The sequence below is a fragment of the Bactrocera tryoni genome, chromosome 1 (genome assembly GCF_016617805.1).
Source record: "Bactrocera tryoni isolate S06 chromosome 1, CSIRO_BtryS06_freeze2, whole genome shotgun sequence".
NCBI classification, from domain to species: domain Eukaryota; kingdom Metazoa; phylum Arthropoda; class Insecta; order Diptera; family Tephritidae; genus Bactrocera; species Bactrocera tryoni.
This window is the reverse complement of record NC_052499.1, coordinates 25,962,482-25,973,687: the sequence shown is the minus strand read 5'-3', so window position 1 is coordinate 25,973,687 and position 11,206 is coordinate 25,962,482. Positions and strand designations below refer to the sequence as shown.

At 36.5% G+C, this 11,206-nt stretch overlaps 1 protein-coding gene across 4 annotated transcripts in view; it reads left to right on the top strand.

The window, feature by feature from the left end:
- The window catches only part of LOC120766809 (dystrophin, isoforms A/C/F/G/H), a 776,746-nt gene that overhangs the window by 6,091 nt on the left and 759,449 nt on the right, over positions 1-11,206 (top strand). The window contains exon 1 of one of the 4 annotated variants that reach the window (XM_040092516.1): positions 5,503-5,691. The exons of the other annotated variants lie outside the window; for them this stretch is intronic. The gene's annotated coding sequence lies outside the window, so the exon portion shown is untranslated. Of the gene's footprint in view, positions 1-5,502; positions 5,692-11,206 lie in introns of those variants that run through there. 4 annotated transcript variants of the gene reach the window in all.

The following is an 11,206-nucleotide window of genomic DNA, read 5'->3' as shown; positions in this document are numbered from 1 at the left end:
AGTAGTAAAACTGATCTGAAATATGAAACTATAATTAGGTGTCCACATTTTCCCTTGTACGAATTCAAATCGATAACTTTGTTGTTGCTTTTATATAAAATTTTCTTTGCCAACAGAGCACCACGCAAAGACAGCGAACAGATAGCTGGCTAATCGACACCTAACGTTATAGACTAGTAATCTTCCTTGTAGTTCTTATGATATAAACGGATTTCAACTAACCTCTTACGATATGATGACTTAAAACATTATGGACTAGATTAGCATTTAGCTAGTTATTTAAATATGCTTTTATGGAAAAGTAACTAAATGTTTTTGCCAGTTTTGGGTCGACAATGAAAACTCATAGGAGAAATAAAGATCGATTCCTTAGCTAAATTAGGATATATTCTTTCGGTATATTGAGATAAGTTCAAAGTGACGAATTTTAATATATTAGCTATTTTAGGGAAAAGTAGCTGGAGGCGCGAATAATTTTATATTAATCTTAGAACCGTGACATAGCTGTACAACTTAAACTCGTGACTTGGGCACTCAGTGCCCAGTAATGTATTTTGTATGTAAATTTAGGCTTTTAAAACATATTTTTTATATAAACGCCAATATTTCGCTTGTTAATGCAAATAATTTAATGAAACTTGTGTTTATTGTTAGAAACAAAGGTATTTTTATCTAAGAATATTAAAATCAAATAAATTTTTAATTACGAAGTGCTCAAATCGGTGAAATTCTTCGCTGTCTTTGTCCAATCTTCATCATTGTCTGAGTCCGTATTAGCCGCCGACACTGTATTTTGCAAAATAGCACTTTTCACACGTCCTTATATAGTTTTTGGAGCACGTCGGAGTAAGGCAATGATCACAAACTGCTGTTGTTTTATTATCGATCTTAGCAGTTTTGCAGGTTTCACATCGCCGTTTCAAAATGTTGATCTGTGTCAAGAAAAGAAAATGGGGAAAAATATTTCAAATTGAACTAGTTTTGAAAGAAAATGAATTTTGAAAGCCTACTTGTATTGCTGGACGTGATCTCGCCACTGCAGGAACCCGATTGAAATTTATCAAGTCCATTGCAATTTAGCTTATCGAACTAATTTTTGTTTCGCATCGGTTTTCTAATTGATTGAGTGTTCTTTCAAAAATATTCTGCGCTTTTCAGACTTATTGGTGTTTCACATAGGGTGACTAAGATCAAACATCCTGAGCGCAAGTCCAGCAATATCCAGGATATTATAAAGTAATGCCATGGGCCAGCGGTTTGTTTTTATTTTGCCAGAGAATCCACGTAGTATTTTGTCAAAAGTATCAACACCACCTTTATGATCATTCTAAGCATGTATGACTTGTGGTTTTTTTTTTGTTACAGGATTCACTCACTGTCATGAGGAATTGAAAGCACTTATACGTGTTTCTTCGAATGTGTTGTTAACTTCTTCAAAGGATGTAAATAGTTTTGGCAGTTGTGTCTTGCCAATATCTTATTTTTTTGGAACTGTTTGATGCATATTTGCCTATATTATTCTTTTAGCTTTCCTCTTCGTCTCAGGAGCAATACCTTCAACAATTGACGCAGGGAAGACGCGTATGAAGACATCGCTTTTAGATCCAAAACTTTCCATGAATGGTGACGTTGATTGTCTACGCATTACCAATGCCAATTCCGATCGCCGTTTTTCACTTTGCCTTGGCTTTGACCACCAGTTTAATTGTTTCCTTCCCAAACCACAATATTTTTCTCCACAATTACGCTCAATAACCGTATATGACAAATCAAATCTGTTTTCGTCAGGGTCCAGTTGTACAACTGCCTTCTCGCGGATGTTTCTTGGAAAAGTGGATTTCTAATGGGCTGAGTATTATCATCTCCGAAGTCGGATCGGTTACTGGGTATCGATTCGTGGTCACCACCAAGTTTAGGTTCTCTTCCACCATCATCATCATCGCTATAATTAGAATTCAAATAATTTTAAATATTCTCCGTCAATTCTCGCTGTAAGTTGGCTAAATAAATCTCCAATTCTTCACTCATTTCAAAAAATTATATTTATCACAACTCAAAATGAACTATTAACTTGAAAATTTTACGTGAAACTAATTAAAAATGCATAATTATCATCAAAACCGTTAGAAAATTACGCTTCTTCATACAAAATATATGAAGAAATATTATGGGTACTGAGTGCCCCAAGTCACGTATAGAGTACTCACCATATAAACCGCCGTAACTTTCTTATTATAAGAGCTACTTGTATATACTAAAAATCTTGTCAACTTATAACTAAAATTATAGCTTATCGCAGTGCTGAAAATAAGTCAAATTGGACTACCCAGACCCCAGGAATTCAATATCAAAAATGAGAAGGGGCACTGAGTGCCCAACTCACGGTTCTAAGGATAAACTTCCGGCTTAAGCCAGTATCATTAATATGCAGCTGCAAGTTAAGGAAACACTTAATTTAATTAAATATCGCACATATTAATAAATAAGCTGTATAAAATAAAATAGAAAATCCAAGATTAACCTGAACAAATAATTACCAAAGGAAACTCTTTCTCTCAGTTAACTCATGTATTTATGATTGTTTAAAGTTTTTATATTAAACTAGTCTAAACCTGCGGCTCCGCTCGCTCTTTGTTGTCAAGGATATCATTTATCGTGATGACAATATAATGGAATAGTAAAATTGGCAATTTACATTTTTTATTGACATCGTAAATCGCTTAAGGAATATTAAGTATATCATCATATACTATATATATCCATTACACATGAATAACAATGCAACTCCTTTACTGTTATTCACTACAACAAGAAGGAGGCGCGTCTCACGCCCTATATCTAATCATATGGTAATGTTTTGTCCAACATTCATCGAAAGTAGTTGCCAAATCGACGGCTAAAACCCAGATACTACACGTAGGAGAACACATACATACATATATGATCGTTCCTTTTAAATATTGCATTGCTTTGTGCAAGGCTTCAGAAATATTTGTCAGCTATTATGCACTCACCTCACATTATGATTGAACCTTTTCTTATTCAGTTACAACTATGTAAAGAAAAACCACTGTAACTTGCCAGTAGCTGTGTGATTTTATTTTGTATTTTTGAAGAAAAAAAATTTGAAATAATTCTTACATGAATTTTGAACACTTGCTTATGTTTTGAAATATAATTTTAGTTTATTTAAGAATTGTTGTGACTTTTAACATAAAACCAAATCGGTTCAACCGTTCTTGAGTTATAAATATAGACATAAATTGCGAAATCGATGGTGATTTTGCAAAAAAGGCCACCTGTAGGACCTTCTCCAGGACCTAAGGGATACCCGTGTAAATTTTCACGTCTTTCCGTGCGTTCGGGCGTAATGCGCGGACACACAAAAACGGGGTTTAATTTTGATACTTTCGCAACAAAGTTGCTAAGGAGAGTATTATAGTTTTGTTCACATAACGGTTGTTTGTAAGCGCTAAAACTAAAAGAGCCAGATATACTAGGGTTATATATACCAAAGTGATCAGGGTGACGAGTAGAGTTGAAATCCGGTTGTCTGTCTGTCCGTCCGTCCGTCCGTCCGTGCAAGCTGTAACTTGAGTAAAAATTAAGATATCATGATGAAACTCGGTACACGTATTTCTAGGCTCCATAAGAAGGTTAAGTTCGAAGATGGGCAAAATCGGTCCACTGCCACGCCCACAAAATGGCGAAAACCGAAAACCTACAAAGTGTCATAACTAAGCCATAAATAAAGATATTAAAGTGAAGTTTGGCACAAAGGATCGCATTAGGGAGGGGCATATTTGGATATGGATATTTGGAATTCGGTATAACACCTTGATGACATGTACAAAATATGGGTGAACTCGGTTCACAACCACGCCTTCTTCCAATATAACGCGATTTTGAATTCCATCTGATGCCTTCTCTGTGTAATATATACATTAGGAACCAATGATGATAGCGGAATGAAACTTTACACAAATACGGTATTTGAAAAATGTGTAAATGACGGATAATGAAATCTCGTTTATCACTTTATCATGCGAGAGTATAAAATGTTCGGTGACACCCGAACTTAGCTCTTCCTTACTTGTTATATATAAGATATATGGGGTGAAATTATTGACTCGATTTACCAAATTTCGACACAAGAGTACATTATTATCAGGAAAAGATTCTCTCTGAATTTCATTAAAATATCGCATAGATTGGGCGATATTTTCAGTACAAAGTCAGACATAGGCACTAAGGTCCGCATATTCGGTATGAGGGGCTGGAAAGTTTATGTGCCCTTTATTAGGCCAATTCTGCTCGTTATCACAACGTAACATAAGAACGGAATGAAAACTTGATTTGATATTGATCGAGTAGTTTCTGAGCTATGAAACTCCATTGAAAAGTGGGGGTACGATTTTTCTAATGAGTCCTGTGCAAAGATTTGGTATCATGTTGGGTATGAAATTTAAAGTTAAAGACAGATTTTCTTATTGAGTTATCTGACTTTTATTAAGTTTCTAAATAAACGTTCTATGGGAGGTGGACTTGGTTATCATCGGATTTAGCCATTACATTAGCAAAAGCTTTTGTGTGTTAGGTAGAGCTAAAAAGACTTGTTCGCAGCAAGTTTGGTGGTAATAGCTTTAGTGGTTTGTGAGATATTTACTTTATGCTTATAAGTATGCGGACCATGCCTATTTTGTAGAAACTTTTAAAAAACACAAATTCCCTTTCATACTTCGGTGGCTGGTACCAAACTATTTTATAGTTTTTTTAGATCAATGTTCGGCTTTGTTATGGCATTTTGTAGATTCTCGGTTGACGGAATTTTGTGGTAGTGGCAATTTCCGATTCCGCCTATCTGCGATATAAACCTCCCTTGCATGCCAGAGAACTATGTATCACATTTTATAAAAAATGTGAATAAAGTCTATGCGTCTTTAGGAAAAACTTTGAAATGGGACTCTGATCATCAATTTAAAATAATCCCTTTCTCCATGATTAGACACGGTTCTATAGTTTTTATCCCCATTGGGAATTGTTTCTCATTTCCAAGTAATGACAACACTGTTGAATGAATATCAAACCCCTTCTCATTTACTTAATTATCATTACTTTAATTAACAACACACTGGAACAACTGAAACGATGTGGAAGCGAAACATAAACGAAAAGTGCCGGTCGCTTTTAAGCGCCGCACGCACGCTCGCTCGTCACAACACCCTCACACATGTACAAATCTGCTTTCAACTCTCTCACACCAAAGCGTTGGAGCCAAAGTGCTTGTTGGTTTACTCTGAGCAGCGACAGCGGCGCTCAACAAGTGGGGAGTCGCTTATATTTTTTGTTGTTTACGCTGACTGGTTTGTTGAGTAGAACTTATTGGCGCTGCTGCTGTTGTTGGTAACTTTTTTCGAGTTCCAGCACTAGGAAAGCATTTGAGCAGTCGCCGAGCGATTAGTTGGTACCGAGTGAGCGAGCGATACGAAAGTGTTTTAAAACCGCGCGAATAAACGAAGTGCATATTTAAAAAATATACTTTTTATTTTAGTTTTTCTCTTATTTTATTTCAATTGTGTTTATTGGAAGTTAATTCAGAAGCGCAAAGGCAGGTGAAAATATTCAAGTGTTTTTGGCTAAAGTGCTACATTTAACCTCTAATCAAAGTAGTTTAATGTGGAGAAACGGAAGGTGGGTCATAAAAGTTGGTAGTGAAAAATTTGTCGAGTGGCTTTTCAGCAAAAGTAAAGCAAAATGTGCAGTCAGTGTGAAAGAAAAGATGAAAATTATATTTTGTAATGGAAAATATCAATTTTAAGTGCGAAAAATGGAAAGTTATTAAGTATTCTGGAAGAAAATTCCCCTACTAAATTCTGGCCGGGCCAACTTCTAAGTATACACATATGTATATACTTATTATATGTATGTACTTCGGCATTTGTGTTGTGTATACCACCGCAGCTTTGGCTGAGCGGCCGTTGGCAGACTCGTCGGTAGAGCCCGTTTCGACCACATCGTTCGGAGTCGCCAACGTCGGCGCTGACGTGCGCGTCGCTGCCCTTACGCCGATTCGCGTTGTTTCGTGCGTTCGTGTGTGGTTGTTGTTGCCGGTGATCACCTGTTGATTGTTGTTAGTAGTTGTCAAAGCAAAAAAACAAAAATTGTAAAATGAAATGTCATTATTAAGCGCGATATGTGAAGAGTGTGATGAGTCAAAGGCAAAAGTGTGCATTTGCGGCGCGAAATGATAATAAAAGTAAAAAAATATGAATAATATGGATTATTGAATCAAAGTGCTGTGTAAATTAACCTTGGCACATGAATTAGCATAAAGAAGAAAATAAATAACAAAATGAATGCCAGCTGTCAGCGCAGCAATTTTAAGCGAATATGTGTGAGCGTGAAATGCAAAGTAGCAAAAGCAGCAAGAAAACAATAATAATAAATAAATACAATAAAGCAAATGTGTAAATAACAGAAATGTGTCATGTGTGAGGTGCAAAAATGGCAAACGCAGTAAAACGTCAAAAAATGCAGTTAACTCGGCTATGTCAATGCAGCAACAACACAAACATACCGCTTGTAAAGGTGGAACGAGTTTTCAAATCGGTGACTTCACAGCCAAAGCATGAAGAGAAGCGGAAAATCAAAAACAGAAAAAATAAGAAAAAATCAGAAAAAACGTAACAATCTCGTCAAATAACAGCGTTAAACCGGTTAGATGGCTGCCTATATTGAAATAAAACAAAGCCGAAATATGCAAAATGACATTGGCAGATTTGAATATCAATTGAAATGTTTCAGTTATTTGAATAATTTTGTATTTTTTTTATTTTTCACCTGCAAAAGCGATATTTCAAACCTTTTGTGAATTTTTAAAGTGACTCGTTGAATTATATCAAGTTCGAAAACGATTAAATCTTACTATGAGAATATTAAGATAACCATAGGATAAGAGTTCGGTTATACTTCCGATTAGATTACCCCACTGATGTGCTCTACAATTTATACAGCGGAACCTCTCATGTGATGACAACTTTCCATGTGTCTATTTTGCTGGAATTTTTTTTTCTAGAAAAAGACATCAAAGGGTTTTTTGGATATTTTTCCGATTAGATACTTATATACTTCCGATTAGATCACCGCTCTGATGTGCTCTACAATTTATACAGAAGAACCTCTCAATTTTTCTATTCTATTTATTTCTCTGGAAAATGAAAAATAATGTAATTTAAATATTTCCATGTTTCTCAGAACTACTTTCTATACGCGTGATTCAACTAGCTGATAGTTTGAAAAATATATATTAATTCTGGGTCTGTTTGGTTGCTTAAAATTATTATTCCTGTTGATATAGTTAATTTTGTGGTACTGAAGTTTTTTGATACTCAAATGATCTCTGTGCATAAAGACTTGATGGTTTCGATGGCATTTAGTGCCTCTTTCACTCCATGTTGAACACTCTGTAGGAAAATATGTTTTCAATATAAGAAATTGTATTCAATTGAGCTGCTTCAGCACATTTGTAAAACTCATTTAATAGACAAAACTTGACAGACCTTTGTTCAAAATTTTGAGGTTATGAGAACATGACAAAAACTCGCATTTAATTTTCTTCTGGAAATGGAAAGTCCAAATTTGGGAAACAATTAATTACTCTGATACCGTTCTTAATCATCTTCGAAGAAACTGATCATGCCCTGTCTGTGTCCTCCTAACATGCCTTAGTTAATATCCTTCTCTGCTTAACTGTTCGAATTCGGATCGTGCATCGAACTATTTCTTAATATGATTGATTTAATGATATGTAAAAGACAAAGTTCTTCAAAACTGCTTTTAACCTAAAAAGACACCACTTACGCAGGTTATAACCGAGTTAACAGCGCGCCAGTTTTTTCTTTTCACAATGTAGCGCCAATTGGAGATTCCAAGCAAAGCCAGGTTAATCTCCACCTGGTCTTTCCAACAGAGTGGAGGCATTCCTCTTCCTCCCCACCGAGTACTGCGTCGAATACTTTCAGAGCAGGAGTGGTTTCGTCCATTCGGACGACATGACCTAGTCAGCGCAGCCACTATCTGTTAATTCGCTGAACTAAGTCAACGTCGTCATATATCTCGGACAGCTCGTCGTTTCATCGAATGTGATATTTGCAGTAGCCAATGCGCAAACGACTATAAATCTTTCGCATAATCTTTCTCTTTAAAACCCGTAACGTCGACACATCACATGTTGTCATAGTCAATGGCTCTGCACCACATAGCAAGACGTGGGTTTTGGTTTTTGTTCGTCGATAGAAAACTTTACTTCTCAATTGCCTACTCAGCCGGAAGTAGAACCTGTTGGATTTCAAGGCTGACATTGTTGATGCTGTTAATACTGGTTCCACGATAGACGAAATTATCTACGGCTTCCATGTTATGACTTTAAACAGTGACGTGGTGGTGTGTGTCGATCCTCTTTCGACGGGTTTTTTCCAAGATTTGGCGCATGGTATATGTGGTCAGTTATTGGTTTTTATGCCTAAAGCCGTACTGCTAAGGTCCAATTGGTTTGTTGACCGTGGGCTATACTTTTTCACACAATACGCTCAATAGAACCTTATATGCGATGTTGAGGAGGCTTATTCCACGATAGTTGGCGCAGATTGTGGGATCTCCATTTTTGTGGATTGGGCAGAGCACACTTAAATTCCAATCGTGGTATCACTTCAATTTGTTTAGACTCTTATACGAACCCACGATGCACCGCAAGCCAGTCACATACATTCTCAACTCGCAAGATTACACCAATGCTGTTGTAGTTGGTAAACACAAACCACGAAACAATTACGAAAAAATTAACCAAAACAACAAAAGAACAAAAGAACACTTCCCTCGTATCCAAAGTAACAAACAAATATTGAAGCGAAGTGAGCAAACAATTAAACAAAACAATAAAAGTCTCGTTTAAATGTGCACGCGAACGCAGACGAAAAAATCTGTACAAAAACAACAAAGCGCATTGCACGCAGAGTACTTAAAAACAAACAGAAGAACCAGTATTAGAAGTAACTAAGAAGCATTGAGCGCGAATGCAAACGGTCCATGTAAAACTACACACATACACACGCAGAAACAACAAATTTCGACGGCGGCCTGACGCATCAGTTTGTTTCACTTTCGCTCCGTTCTCGTGTACATGTGTTGACCTGACCGGCTTGGCAGGCCAACATCAAGCGACTTCCTCGATTGGAAAGCATTTGGCAATAAATTGAAATAATTGTTTGTAATTACAAGAGTAAAAGAGAAATGAAAAAGAAGAAGGGAAAATAAAATAGAAAACTGTAAATTAATGAAAGCAACAGCGACTGAGCACACCAGTGCATTCCCACCACCAGCATGCCCTTTCCTGAGCGCCTCTCAGACCAACCGATCACCGCTATCTCTTGCTTGCGCTGTTTACCTCACCTTCTCGCAACCTCTCTCCACACTTCATAGTTGGTATCATAAACGAACTTTATATTCTTCGTTTTGTGTATTGCCCACTTCGTCTGTGTTTGTTTTTATAACTATTTCTTTTATTTTTTTGGCTGCTTTGTTTTTGTTTACTCCACCGGCTGTGAACAACTGGCACTTGGAACACATTGCGGCACAGTTGCTTGGTTATCGGTGCACACACACACACACACACACACACACACACACACATAACCACACTCTCCTCTCTATCAAAGTACACAATCGGCTCTCGCAGCTGACAGCATTCCCTAATTGTTTGTTTGTTATTAATCATTCAATTGAAGCCGGTGCCTAAGGTGAAGTTCAACGCTCGAAAAAGCATGGGCGAACTGCAGTGCACTACTTTGGACCCTCATGTCAAGTTCGAAAAATAAAAAGTGCTTTTATATGAAATCAAGAAGTGAGGCTAGTTTAATTTTGTACTCAGATCAAAAGTTTTTCTTTTCAGCCTATTCTTCCAAATACTTTATCAAAATATTTTTTGACCCCACTAGTTATCATTGGATATTAATTATTTCTATTTCAGTGTGTTTCCTTAACTATCTTCAAGTATTATTGGTTCAAGAAAGACTTATATAAATATACCATAAAATTCTTGTGTATGTATTCATTTGAAAAACTCAAATTTTCTCCACATTACCTAAACGTAAACTACAAGTATATCTGAGTTCAGACTTCGACAAACGGCGTAGACTCATAGCAAGATAAATAAAATAGCAAGAAGAATGTATATACAACAAGACTTCTTATAGCAGGAACAGCGAAAAACGGTACTTCCTTCCTCAGTTGCCGTCCTTAGCGAGCAAAATGTGTCAAAAGTTGAGCCCGTAGAAATCAACCATCTTTGTTTGTTTTCATTTGAACAATGTTACCATTGGTCAATACTGATATATATGTAGTTTTGTACACATCTATGTTTTCAATTACAACTTTTCATAATATAAAATATGAAAACTAAAAACAAACTATTAAAAATAGTTTATTAATTTATAAATAATAGCATTCGACTCTGATTTTGAGTTAGTTTAGGAAAATTTTAAGCATATTAAAGACAATTTTTATAATTACTACAGTATATCGAGACTGGCAACCCTACGTCGTGAGAGAGCAATCAGCTGACACGTTTCTACGGAAAAAATCCTAATGTGGTGGAAATCTACGGCGTCCTACGGTAAAGCGGAAGGTAGAAGCGGTGTTGGCTGATCATTTGCATTGCGCTCCTATAAGATAGGTCGTATCAGCTGACACGAGCCACGGGTTTACGTTGTTCGCTGATCGAGCTATTATTCTGTCTACGCAATGTTGATAAGAAAGATAAGAGCGAAAAGAAGGTCAAAATCCAAATCTAATATCTCCTCATTGACTCTTTGTGTTTCACTAATGGGATTTTAATAGTATGATCACGCTGATCTCGTCCAATACAGCTTATGTAGTAGCAAAGCAGAACTACTTTCTTGGCCGAAAGTTGCACTGTTTTGCTCCAGAAAATGTAGTAAACTAGTGGCGGTTTGTCGAGCTTCTTAACCGTTTAGGACACCCATTGTGCAAGCACCGGATCTAAAATCCCCTCCTCAATTATGTGCGGACCACCCTGTTCGCTTGATGAAATTTATCAATATAAAAAGTTGTGTATGTGCAACTTACGAGATATTGTCAAGAAATCCTTGACCGACAGTTGCGATTCCTTTCCTATACAAACCCTTGAAAT